The 14,701-nt window shown below is 35.7% G+C and overlaps 1 pseudogene; it reads left to right on the top strand.

Annotated features, from left to right (window-relative positions):
- Positions 1-6,602, top strand: part of LOC115512980 — a 53,756-nt pseudogene extending 47,154 nt beyond the window's left edge.
- The last annotated feature ends 8,099 nt before the right edge of the window (positions 6,603-14,701 follow it).

The raw sequence follows: 14,701 nt of genomic DNA, 5'->3' as shown, positions 1-14,701 counted from the left end.
TCCCTCTGCCCTCCCCTGTTCATGCTCTGTCTCTCTCTGTCCCAAAAATAAATAAACGTTGAAAAAAAAATTTTAAACAAAAAAATTAAAAACACAATACCGTTACATACACATAAAATACCTGAAATACAATATAAATCTAATAAAAACCATGTACAAGATCTGTATGAAGAAAACTATAAACTCTGATGAAAGAATCAAAGATGTAAGTAAATGCAAATGATAATAATTAAAAATATTCACATTTATGAATAGAAAAAATAGATATCTTCAAGATGTTAGTTCTTCCCAGTTTGATATACAGATTCAATACCATCCCAATCAAACTTCTAGAAAGTTATTTTCTGAATACCACAGAGTCTAATGTTTATATAAAATGGCATAAGATCCAGAATAGCCAGCACAATATTAAAGAAGAACAAAGTGAGAGTACTGAAGTACTGAAACTACCTGGCTTCAAGACCTCCTGTCAAGTTACAGCAATCAAGAGTGTGGTATTAGTGAAATACAGAAAAAATGATCAGTGGAACAGAATAGAAAGCCCAGAAATACACCTACACAAATACAGCCGACTGATATTTGACAATGGAGGAAAATATTCAGTAGGGGAAAAAGAAAGTAGTCTTTTAAGAAATGGCTTTGGGACAACTGAACATCCACATGCAACACAATGAATGTAAACACAGGCTTTACACCTTTCACAAGAATTAACTCAAAATGGATCATAGACTGAAATATAAAACACAAAGATATAAAACTCTTAGAATATAACACAAGAAAAACAAGGTAGACATTCTTGGTTTGGCAGTGACAATTAAGATAAAACACTAAAAACATAACCCATGAAACACAAAACTAATAAATTGGATTTCATTATAGTTAAAATTTTCTGTCTTGTAAAAGGTTCTGTTAGGAGAATGAAGAGATAAAACACATAAGAGGAGAACATTTAGAAAACACAATTGGCAAAAGGATTTATATTCAAAATTTCCAAAACTGTTAAAACTCAGCAATAAGAAATCAAACAGCTTAGGTAATAAATAGGCGAAAGATCCGAAGAGATGTCTTACAAAAAAGAGATATACACATGGCAAATAAGCATTTGAAAAGATGTAAACAACATGTTTAATGCCATTAAGGCATTGTATGTTAACAATCCGATGCTATAGCACATCTATTAGAATAGCTAGACTTCAAACTACTGACAACACCAAATGCTTATGAGTGTGGAGCAACAAGAACGCTCGTTTATTGCTGGAGGAAATGAAAAATGGTACAAGCCACAGTGAAAGACAGCCTGGCAGTTTCTTTCAAACTAAACACACCACCTTTATGATCCAGCCATGATATTTACCCAAATGAACAGAAAACGTCTGTCCAAACAAAAACCTTCACGTGAGCGTTTGTAGCAGCTTATTCATAATTCCCAATATTTGGAAGCAACCAAATAGGTGTTTCAGTAGGTGAATAGATAAATAAGCTGTGATGCATTCAGACAATGCCATACTATTCAGCACTAAAAGAAATGAGCTATCAAGTCACAAAGACATATGGAGGATCCTTAAACGCATATTGCTAAGTAAAAGCGGCCAATTTGAAAAGGCTATGTACTCTATAATTCCAACGATATGATTTTCTGGGAAAGGCGAAACTAACGAGACAATGAAAGGATCAGTAGCTGACCAGGAGTTCAGAAGGAGAGACAGAAGGATGACTAAGTGGAGCACAGTGGATTTGTAGGGCCGTGGAAACGTTCCTCGAAGATACTGTAATGGTGGATTTATGTTACACATCTGTCAAAAATATATAATATGCAACACAAGGAGTTAACCTTAATGTAAAATGTGGACTTCAGTCATAATAAGGTATCAATACTGGCTCATCAGTTGTGAGAAGTATATCACACTAATGCAAGACATTAATAATAAAGGCAACTGTGTACAGAAGGAGAGAGTGTATATTAGAAATCTCTATTTTCACATCATTTTTTTTCTGTAAACCTAAAAAGTCTCTGAAATATAAAATCTATTCAATTAGGCATTTAAAGTCATGGATAAAAGGTATATAATAAGAAGGTTATGAATCAGAAATAAAAACTGATATTCATGAGACAACTGCCAAGAATTTAATGAAGTAGTTTATCACAATACTAAAATAGAAAAAAAAGGAAAGAAAGAAAAAAGGAGACAATATGAAGCATGGGCATTGCACAAGAATGAGTTCCAGTACATAGAGTGTGTTCACATGTCATGTCTATTTTTCTCAAAATTTTTTACTTTTCTCACCACTAACATATAGATAATGGAAACAAAATAAACATTAAAGTAAGAATTTCAAAATTACCTAGAGTATTTTTATTTGCATTTTTTTAAAAAAGCTCTCGTCTTCCCACTACGCATCTGACCTTTTCTATTTCAATCAACCTCCTTCATTGTTTTAACCTTCTACATGACATAAAAAAGTTCCTTTTCTTGTTTTCTTTTAAAGATTACTGAACTTGCACTTTTCTATGAACATTTATTCAATATTTTCCCATATTGTTCCCTGCCCTCTTTGCAATAGTTTCAACCACCAAGAAATGGAGTCCCTTTATGTCTTTCTGAATGTTGGCTGGCCTTGTTTGACAAAATGCAGTAGAAGTGGTAGTATGCTTCTTCTTAGGCTTAGGCTTTGTACATTCCTACTCCTTCTGTTAAAAATCTAAAATCATGTAATGAACTTAGGCTAGCATGCTGAAGGGTGAGACCATTGGGCTGTAGCCCAAGTTTTCCAAGGTATCATTTGTGAATGACATTTTTTTAAAGAGCCAGCCATGGCCAATCTACCAGCTGACTGAAATACATGAAGCAAGACCAGCTGAGACTAGTAAGAATGATCCAGTAAGAACCACCTAGATGTTTTGCTAACCTACAAATACACATGAGCTAAATAACTACTTAAATTTATTTAAGCCACAAAGTTTAGAATAGTTTGTTACACAACAAAAAGTTAACTAAAACAAAAAACTTCAAAAGACACAAATATAATAATGACCATCAAAACTTTTTTTCTCATGAATTTTCTGGGAAAGGCGAAACTAACGACACAATGAATTTTATTTATTTATTATCTCCAACTGGCTATCCACTGGCAACTTAAGCCTTATCAATACTGAAATCATTGCTCCTTTTCCAAATTTTTATATTTTATATTTTTTCTTCGGCCATATTACTTAAAAAAATCATACACATTTGAAAAATTATTTAATTACAAGGTCTTTATCCTTAATATATCACCAAGTGGATAGTGAGTCACCCCAAATGTCTCATAAATGCATTCTTATTCCTGTTTATAGTATAATACTGTTCACTTAGCATATCTTGAATATAACATGGATGATATAATCTCTTTTTAACTGCTCTTTTAATTTGCAGGGTTTCTTCAATCCAAATCTTCTAGAAGTATATTTCTATATTGAAATCATTATTATTTAAATACCTCATAAAATTTATTTTTCTTGATACTATGTAAGGAAAATGTATTATATCTGATATATGAAAACAAAATCCACTATCATGAGTTCCTAGACTACTTAGGTATATTTCGACCTTAGTTTGATCCCTGATTCTCTCATTCTATATTGTAACTACTCCAAGTATACTCATTTATTCCATATCTCCTTGTCTTTGTAAAAGCTGTTTCCTCTGCCTAGAATTCCCTAAATTCATGTTATCATATGTTGACTGTCCACCTTTTCTCAAGTGACAGTTCTGTATTATCACCTGTAACTAAGATGGAACATATTAGATAGAAACAAAAAAAAATATGAATAGCTTACAGAGTAAACACCATCACTGAGGCAATATTGATTATGTCGTTATTTTTTTAATGCTTATTTTTGAGAGAGAAAGTGTGAGCAGGGTAGAGGCAGAGAGAGAGAGAAAGAGAGAGGAACAGAAGCTCTGAAGTGGGCTCCACGTTGACAGCAGCAAGCCTGATGTGGGGCTTGAACTCACGAACTGTGGGATCATGACCTGAGTCAAAGTCAGACAATCTACTGAGCCACCCAGGTGCCCCTCATTTTTTTAAAAATATATTAATTTATTTGAGAGAGAAAGATAGAGACTGAGTGGGGGAGGGATAGAGAGAGTGGAAGAGAGAGAATCCCAAGCAGGTTCTGCAGCTGTTAGTGCAGAGCCCTACGTGAGCTTGAGCTCATGACCTGAGAGATCATGACCTGAGCAGAAACTAAGAGTCAGATTTTTAACTGACTGAGCCATACAGGAGCCCCTCTTCATTATTTTTTTTAAGTCCGTTTCAATCACTCATCCAAAAACATGTCTTGTACTATCTGAGACTACTATTGTTTTCCTCTGATATTATAGTCAAAATATTACCAGCACTTTGTTTTTCCCTAAAGCCTCTACTAGCTTCAAATAAGCCAACATAACATTCACTCTCTCTCTCCCTCTCTTTTTTTTTTTTTTTTTTGAGACAGCACCATATTCAGCTCAATTTTAAGCTTTTATAATACTTAAAAAAACTATGAGTAAAATTTCCTTTGGGCAAATAGATCTGATATCATTAGATGTACCAAATTCTATCTTCTCTGCCCAATCATGTAGTTAATACATGTCCTACACAGCCCGATGCTTTAAAGAATTACCAGTGTATTTTTTTCCAAAGGTACTGACAAAAATTGAAGCCTGATTTTTTTTTCAGTGTAGTCTTCTTTGAAAAGAGACACTTTCTTTGATAATATTTAACAGTTGTCATTCCATCACACTTTGATAGTCAATCACTCACTCCACATTAGTGTTAAGCCCCCCCTATAATCAGCAGATGTATCATTTCATAGTGTCCTTGAGCTTCTAATTGACTGGTCAGTTTCTCAGTTCCATCTTCCTAAATTCTACATTTGGTGACAGTGCTTAGAAAACACTCAATTTTAACTGATGCTCTTTAGGGATTTTCTGAGATGTGGGAAATTAGGTGGTGTCTTTTTTATTCTCAGTTTGTCATCTCTGTGAGTCTAGATTCATCACTGAACTTATCCAAAAAATAATGCAGTGATAAATGACTAAAGGGACTAAAGTGCTAAAGACTTTAGGGTCTATAGTTTTTCCTATAGTTGATAATAGTTAGTTACAATTCATAAATAATTGCAACACTTTCAGTATTATCAATGACAGTCGCCAGTGTGATAAAATCAATTTAGCTAATTATATACATCCACCATTTTCAAAAAACTTGAATAAAAAGCTTTACTGGAAGATATTCATCTTTTATGACTATCATTTTGAGACATTTATTCTTACAAGAAAATCTCAAGATAGTACTTAGAATTGGCATAATTTTGGGGCGCCTGGGTGGCGCAGTCGGTTAAGCGTCCAACTTCAGCCAGGTCACGATCTCGCGTCCGTGAGTTCGAGCCCCGCGTCGGGCTCTGGGCTGATGGCTCAGAGCCTGGAGCCTGTTTCCGATTCTGTGTCTCCCTCTCTCTCTGCATTCCCCCGTTCATGCTCTGTCTCTCTCTGTCCCAAAAAATAAATAACGTTGAAAAAAAAAAAAAGAATGGCATAATTTTTATTGGAAATTTACATTTTGTTATAAATTACATTATAATTTTACTTATAATTTATTGGTTTCCATGTCTTAAAATATATTTTTTCCTAATGTATAATTTTTTTATCAAAAGACTTGCAGTTTGTGGAACTTAGCAAAAAATTCAATAATTTTCATAGTAAGTATTTTTGTATTTTTAGTATTTGATTTATTAAATAAAATATTTATTGTATAGATTTCCTGATCCTCAAACCACAGTCAAAACTCACTCATTAGCGATAGCCCCTTACTATCTCTCATGTAATTTAAACTAGTATTTTCTTACTTTATATTATGCAGTGATATTTACTCAAACATCACTCAGTTTGCCTTCTGCTCCTCTCCCACCAACAGAAGGACAGGCCAAACCCAGCCCCAGGGCAGGAGCATCCCACCAGGGCAGGGCACAAAGTCAGACACAAAGAGATGGGCTGTTTCTTGGGTGGGGTGTGGGGTTCGCTTCGCTGGATGACGTTCGGAAGGACAGCACTAGCTCCTCCTCATCTTTGTCCTCCAACCAGAAACCAAGAAAGAAACAACGCCCCCAAGAAGAAGGAGAGTAAAATTAGTGTGAGCAAGAATTCTAAACTCAATACTAACGCAAAGAGGATTCAGAAGGACCTCCACCTAACTGTAGTGTTGGTCCCAAAGGTGGTAACATCTATGAATGGAGATCCACCATGCTGGGGCCTCTAGGATCTGTATTTGAGGGCGGTATACTACTCCTTTATACCACTTTTATACCAGAATACCCCTTTCAACCTCCAAAGGTTACATTTTGGACGATAATCTCTCACTGTAATATTAACAGTCAAGGAGTTATTTGCTTGGACATATTAAGAAGATAATTGGAGTGCAGCACTAACCTTTTCTAAAGTTCCCCTTTCTATCTTCTCCCTTCTTAACAGACTGTAATCCTGCTGACCCTTTGGTGCATAGTGTTTGCCATTGAGTATATGACCAACAGAGCAGAACATGATAGAATGGCCAGACAGTGGACCAAGAGATATGCTACATAATTGGGTTTTCACAATTCTTATGTTGTTTGTCAGAGAGAGCTACTGTGATTTTGAAGGGGTGGGGGAGGGCGGGAGTTGATAAAAAGTAGGGTATTTCTATAACAGATTTTATTCATTTATTTCCTAAGATTTGTTGTAACTTAAGGTATCTTGCTACACTATACAGAATTGATAATGCAACTCTTAAAACTGTCATTACTTCTGCAATATTAGCTGAAGTGTAGAACAGAGAATAGCATTTGGGTTCAGTTGCTTGTAGTCTGTAAATTTAAAATAGCTTCATTTTGTGCAGGTTATACACATGGGCCATTTATGTAAAGTCTTTCCAATACTACATATTTTTGGCTCAAAAAAATGGAATTTATTTTTCCTTCTTGGGAGGGCACATTGATATTTAACAGTTTTAGAGACTGTCACCATATACACACACACACACACACACACGTATACAGTACATATATATATATATATACACGTATACGTGTATATATACACGTATACATATAATGTATGTGTATGTATATATGTGTGTGTGTATATATATATATATATATATATATATATATATATAATGGACACAGGGCCATAAGACACCATAGAAGAAATGAGTAGTTATGTATTTTATTTATATGCCAGTCTACTTTACTGTGCCAAGGTGAGAGGTTTGAATCACTTGTGAAAACCTGTAGTAAACTACATTAAGCTGTTAATTGTAAGGTATAAAATAGGAGTTGCTCAGTGGATTGATTATATGTTGTGCACTACTTACATCTGCATTTGTTAGTGTGCTAGTATACAATAGTAGAACAAGCAAAATGAATCTCTTAATTTATTAAACTCTTTAATATATATTCTCATTTAATCCTCTGACGATGTTTCCCAACAAACTGTCCTACAGACACACTTCTTTTCCTGCCTCTATCATTTGTTTTTCATCAGCATCTACAAACATCCAAACACCCTCAGCTTAACAACTGCTTAAAAATACTTAGGCATAATTAAGTGATCTAAAGCTATAGTTTCTCTTTATAAAATTGTTACTATTATAGTTACTCTTTGTACGCTTTATAAATATTCAATAATAATTATTAAGGTGTATTTGGCTTGATACCAATTTGTATAGATCTCAGGACTTCCTCCATGGACTGTAAGGTTTCAGGAAGGCAGTTTTGTATCCTCACTGAGTCTAGTACATGATTTGCATAGAGTAAACACTTTAAATGCTTTGGCATAAATGAAAGATACATACTATGTTATAAGTTACAAATAATGAAGACATCATTGTTGTATCAACAACTTTTATTGTAAAATTTCATGTCTATAAATGTAATTTAATCATTTTATATCATTTAATGTCATTATTTTCAATGAAATATTAGAAGAAGCATACTTTCTAAAACTCTATGTTTCAAAAGAGTGGAAACCAAAAAAGAAAAAAAAAAGAAAAGAAAACAAGAGTGGAAACCAGAGATAAAAATACATGTCTATCTCAGTATTTGAGTAAGTGATCTAAGGAGGATGTTGTAATTCTCAAGAGAGAAGGCTCTATTTTCATGTAGGTGCGTCAAACCTTAATGTGGTTTTGTGCATCACCTTGCCAACTCACTGAAAGACAGGTTACAGTGCCAATAGCTCAATAATTCCAAATAAACAAGTCTGAGAAATGTCCAGGGCCCTCCATTTTAAACCTTATAAGTGTTTCTTATAAGTATCATACCAATGGCTTTTACTTGCTTGCTTGTTTGTTTGTATTTGTTGTTATTTATTTGGATGGGGAAGAAGGTATATACTGAAATTAAAACAGAAAAGCAATTTAAGAATTACGTCACTTCATATAACATAGTAAAAAAATGCAGAAATTGGGTTCTCCAAACTCTGCAGAAAAGATATTTTTAGGATTTGGAAATGGCTATTGAGGGGGAAATATCCACATAATGTTGGAAAGGTTGGATTTGGGGATAATCAGGAATGATAAGAATTATCAATTGGCAAGGGTGAAAGATGAAAAGGAACTTGGAAGAATACTAGTATTTAATTTGTTTTTTGTTCTGATTTGGGCTTTAATCTTTTTTTTTCAAATCTACACCTTTATTATTTACTTTTCAGTTAGTTTAAATCCTTGAGGGGTACAGCATCACACGGATTCTGTGACCAATGGCTTTAGCAGGAATGTTGCCTCAGATTTGGCATGACCATGCCACTGTTGCCATGAGCATGAGTTACTTTTCCCCAGATTACTCTGGTTTTACTCGGTTTGCCACCAGGAGTCACTGTGTTGCTCTTTGCTTTGTACCATAAGCACATCTTTTGCCTAGATAGAATTCAGTTTCATCTCGAGCATAAACGCCTTCAATTTTAAGAAGAGCTGTGTGCTCCCTCTGGTTCCAGAGACCCCACTTACAGCCAGCAAAAATGACTTTGGACTACAGCGTTCCAGACATATTTGTCATTTCAGGAGTCTTGTTCCCACCAGGCAGGTTCCAAGATGGCGGAAAGAGATGGGTTTTAATCTTTGCTTTCCCACCACATTCCTGTTATCCTCAAACTTTCAAAGTATTACTGATATAGACTTGCATTTTTTTGTTTTTGTCTCTATTTTTGAGAAATTGAAGCTGAAATAAAGCATACACATGGACAAAAGAGGACAGCTCTAGGAGGTGACAGCTGAAACTGGGTCTGAAAACAAGTATCAGGGGTGTGAGGGGCGCCTGGGTGGCTCAGGCGGTTAAGCATAGGACTTCAGCTCAGGTCATGATCTCACAGTCCGTGAGTTCGAGCCCTGCGTCAGGCTCTGTGTTGACAGCTCAGAGCCTGGAGCCTGCTTCGGATTCTGTGTCTCTCTGCTCTGCCCCTCCCCTGCTTATGCTCTGTCTCGCTCTGTCTCAAAAATAAATAAAAAAAAAATTTAAAAAATATCAGGGGTGTGAAGTCATAGAACATAACCAACTTTTGAGGCATCATCAGAAGTGATGTAATGGGAGAAGGAGATTTTGATAGGACCAGGGATGGAAGCTGAGGCCATTCTATTTGGATTAAAAAGTAATTTTGTACCAACAAATTTGTACCAACAAAATTCAGAAAAATGGGGTGGTACTGGATAAGACCAAATAGAAATTCATGAATGAAACATATAAAAGAATGCAAATTCCAACCAATCTGTTTCCCCATCCTATTTTCTTGGTACACTGTGTCTGACTTGAAAGGAAAATAGCTTAACTACTTCCAGAATAATTAGAAGATCTACTTTGTCATTGAATCTGGCACTGAAATTGAGGGAATGTTTGTTCTGTACTTCTGGAAGACTTCACATTGGGGACATGTACATGAGATGTGTAGGTCTGATACAACTTTTACAGTACAAATACAAAAAGTGCAGCATAGTTTATGTTTAAACAGGCTATTTATATCCATAGTCTAAGTTCTTTAAAAAAGAAGAAAAGATATTTTCTGAAACTCTGATACCAAGTCAGAGACATCACAAAATCAGCTTGGAGCTGTTACCAGGGGATGACATGTGAACATCACTGAGAAGTGATGAGGAGCTCTAAAATTGTTTATTTAGTGAGGAAACCAATTCATTTGATCCAATGCCTGGCAGTTTCTTTTCATTCTTTCTTTGTCTTGTTTCTTTGTTTGATGCAGGTCAGGGAGCCAATGCTATTATATCCTATGCAATTGGTAAGCATATTTCCCCCTCATTATCACATCATTCTTTGTTCAAAGGATATTTGATGTATGTGCAGCTTTTGAACCTTAAAGATGAATATAAAGAAATATTCAAATAATGCTTTGAATTAACATCAAATACACATCAACATTTCAGAAGACAAACTGATCAGAATTTACTAGATGCCACAGAAAATTCATTCTGGATAAGGGAAAATAATTAGCTTTGAAAAGTCACCATGTGTGATTAAAAGATAAACAATTATAAGGGGGGTTATTTAGTATGGTTTATTCCAATTAAAAACAGCTACCTCTACTCAAATACCTGCACAGAGCCCTCGAGATAACTAGAAATTTGCCTTAGTCTGAATTAGTTTGTATTTTTTCCACAGAAACTATATATTTTATTTATTTTTAATTTACTAATGAAAAATATTCATATCAAAAGCATCTTCATATTTCTGCCATTGCTGCTTCAATTTTCTTCCCCAATTAGGAACAAAGATTAGTGTTGTGAATTTAATTGCTAATGAAGGATAGAAAAGAAACACGAGGCGTACTTCTCCATAATTAAACATAATTTTCTCCTAAAACTAAAAATTAAGGGAAAGAATGTGATTAAAATATATTAAATTTATTTAGGAATTACTAATTCAAAAAAGTATTTGAAGTTTGGGACAATAAAATATAAATACATTCTCATTGCTATTATTAAAAGAAAAATAATTTCCTATTTTGAACATAATAACAAAATCATAAACAATAAATAAATGGCAAGCAAGTCCTAAGAGAAAAATGTTACTAAAAGTTGAAAGGTTAAAAAAATGCAAAGAAAATTGTATATCAATATTTGGAATTTACTTAAGAAAGGAAAATCCATGGTGATCACTCTAGAGAAGTCTTATTAAACTCTGCATTAAATTATTGTTTGGTTGTTCAACATTAAGAGACATTCTTGATCAATGATTGTTAGAGGTAGAATGTCCTATGAACAGAATTCATGAAGAGTAATGTAGGTGAAAAATGATTACAAGTGCTAATATGTCTGTGTATGACTTTTAAATGAGGATAAATTTATGGAAGTCACTTTTCAAACATATAACAAGGGTTATAATGGTTTATAAAACTTATTAAAAGTATATCCTTAAGGAACAATCAATGAAGTGAGAATAAGGAAAATTAACTATTAACCAGTTAATACAAAGAGAATGTGACCTCCAATTCTTCAGATTTTATCTCATATTTTTCATTATTTTTTAATAGAGATTTAATGATGAATCTGGTATTTTTATGGATTGGTTTAGTTTCACTTCAACACCACTTTATGGCATTCTTTCCACTCTATTTCATAGTTTCTCTGTCTGATATAAAATCCAAAGATAGTTCAAGAATTCACATGTTTTATTTCATAAAATCTATCTTTATGTAACAAATATTGGTGCTTAAAAAATAGCATTTTGTTAGTAGTTTTTACATAGTTAGAATGGTCACATCAATACTCATTTTACATCTGCAACTAGTCTTGAGGGTTTCCTAAAATATATTTTTGGGGATTCAATTGAATAATGAGTTAATTCACATATGTTTAAATAATAAAGTAATTCGTGTGTGTGTGTGTGTGTGTGTGTGTTTTATTCACACATTCTTATGCTGTTACTGATAGGTTACTTAGTGAAATAAAGAAAAAAAATACTAACAATTAACTTAAAGTAAATTTATATTATAGGTGCTCGAATGTATATAGTTATTTTTGGTACAAAAAATGTATTTTTTTTCATTTTAGGGGAATGAAACTATTTGTTGAACAAGTTTCATCAGGCAGCACTCGTGCTAGACATTTAAATTGTAGTAGTAAACTCGGTCCTCATAGTGCTTATATTGCAGTGTAGCCAACATTAATACATAATGTTATAATATATTATGTATAGTATATTATCTATTAAATAAAATAAAAATATTGAAATATACTAATTAATACTGTTATATTATTATATAGAATATATATTTTGTTCTTCTATATTTATATATAAGTATTATACAATAATATATAATATATATAAATATCAGTTATGTATAATATATAATCACATCATATCTCTACTATACATTTTAAGTCCTCTCTCCTCTCCTCTCTCTTCCCTTGTCTCCCTTTCCTCTCTCCTCTTGTCTCCCTCTTCCTCACTCATATCGCCTTCCTCTCTCCTCTTCTGCTCCCTCTCCCCCTCCTCTCTATTCCTCCTCCCTCTGCTCTCCTCCCTCTACTCTCCTGCCTCCTCTCCTCCCTCTCTCCTCCCTCTCTCCTCTCCTCTCCTCTCCTTCCTCTCTTCTCTCCCCCTCCCCCCCCTCTCCTCTCACTCCCTCTCCCTCTCCCGTCTATTCACCGTATAGCATGCAAGAATAAACTAAGCTACGAGGAGCCATTGACATGCTGGGGACTACTTGCAATTTACACGTAGTCAGAGAAAAAAGTAGTCTGAGACACGCCTCACTGACCAATGGACACTTAAAGATGTAATGGGATGGAAGACAAGAGATAGGCAGATGGACCTAGGAGGATCCTTTTTCCAGGTAAATGAATCAGCATTATGCTTACCGTGAAGGAAGAACAGAAAGAGAGCAAGAGGTACTGGATGAAATGAGTAAGAGGGAGAAAGAAATGATGCCCAAGAGGTAATTATGCATATTGCAGAATCCTGATTGTGAGAACCTTGCAGGACAATGTAGGGTGTTGGATTTTAAGTCTGAGTGATATAGGAAGATAATGGAAGTTTGTTTTTGGTTTTGGTTTTTTTTGTAAGAAGTAACATAACTATGGATTCTGATGGATTTGAACTTGTTATTCTAGCACCAAGGAAACATACGGGCATGAACATTGCTCCCTAATCATTTATAGTGAGTACCTATAAGAATGATGAACCAAGTAACTCTACAACCAACCCTGTTTAATACTACAGAATGTACAAAAGTGGTATAAAACTTAACCAATTTTACATCCACACTGATCAGAGATTCTTCAAAAATCCTAAGCATTACTGAAAAATATTCTGAATTCATAAGAAGAAAAAATCTTCAGAAACATGGCACAAAAATAATCTTTTTTCTTTGCCCAAACTATAATGAAATGGATCTAAAGACACACGTACATAAGGATATATTACATTTTCTATTGAAGACACCTGCTATTTTTTCCACCCTAAAAATGCCATATCAGTGTGGACCCTCTTATTGGTTAGGTTCAGCATACCTCCTCTACTCTTTTATTTTTAGTCATTACAAGTTTTTAGTAAAAAGCAGCTATGAATTGGACTTTGGGCTATTATTTAGGTCATCTTTCCTCTATATCAAGGAGAATGTATTTGATATTTCTGAACTAGTTCTCTTCTAAGTTCCCAGAAGTAATGGATACTTTGTTTTTGTATTTTTATGTCCCACCTGGTTATTTGAAAGGGTATGTAAGAGTGAAAGCTATTTTAATAGTAAAGGAGTTAGAGGCTTCTGGGAAGATGGCGGCGTAGGAGGACTCTGAGCGCACCGCGTCCTGTGGATCACTTAGATTCCACTTACACCTGCCTAAATAACCCAGAAAATCGCCAGAAGACTAGCAGAACGGATTCTCCAGAGCCAAGCGTAGATGACAGGTCCACGGAAGAGGGTAGGAAGGGCGGCGAGGCAGTGCGCACTCCACGGACTGGCGGGAGGGAGCCAGGGCAGAGCGGCAGCCCGCTGGCAAAGCAGAGCCCGCCGAGTCTGGCTTGCAAAAGCGGAGGGGCCAGACAGAGTGTGTTCTGACAGGGAGCGGGACTTGACATCTGGAAGGTTATAAGCTAACAGCTCTACTCTTAGAGCGGGTGGGCTGGAGGACAACGGGAAGGAGAGTTGTTGAGCCCCCGATGACAGAGCACTGTTTGGCCAGGAATAAAGGTGCTCGCCAGCGCCATCTCCCTCGCCCATCCTCTAGCCAAAATCCCAAAGGGAACCAGTTCCTGCCAGGGAACTGGCTTGCACCATGCAAACACCGAACACTGTGCTTCTGTGGATCCATCCCTCTGGCGGGTCCTGACTCCCTCCCGGTGCCACAAGACCCTCCCGAAGCATATCATAGAAGGAAAAGCGAGCTGTGCCTGCACCTCCCGCCCCTGTGCACCTTGCCGATCCACCCCAGCTAATACGCCAGATCCGCAGCACCACAAGCCTGGCAGTGTGCAAGTACCCCAGATGACTACACCACCCCACAGTGAATCCCGCCCCTAAGAGAGGGGAAAAGAAGGTACACACCAGTCTGACTGTGGCCCCAGCAGTGGGCTGGGGGCAGACATCAGGTCTGACTGAGGCCCGCCCACCAACGCAAGTTATTCAAGACAGCACAGGTGAAGTGCCCCGAAGTTCCGCACCACTCCAGGGACTATCCAAAATGAACAAACGGTAGAATTCCC

The sequence above is a fragment of the Lynx canadensis genome, chromosome B1 (genome assembly GCF_007474595.2).
Source record: "Lynx canadensis isolate LIC74 chromosome B1, mLynCan4.pri.v2, whole genome shotgun sequence".
Taxonomy (NCBI): Eukaryota; Metazoa; Chordata; class Mammalia; order Carnivora; family Felidae; genus Lynx; species Lynx canadensis.
The sequence above is the reverse complement of the archived record's forward strand: the minus strand, read 5'-3'. Positions and strand labels throughout refer to the sequence as shown.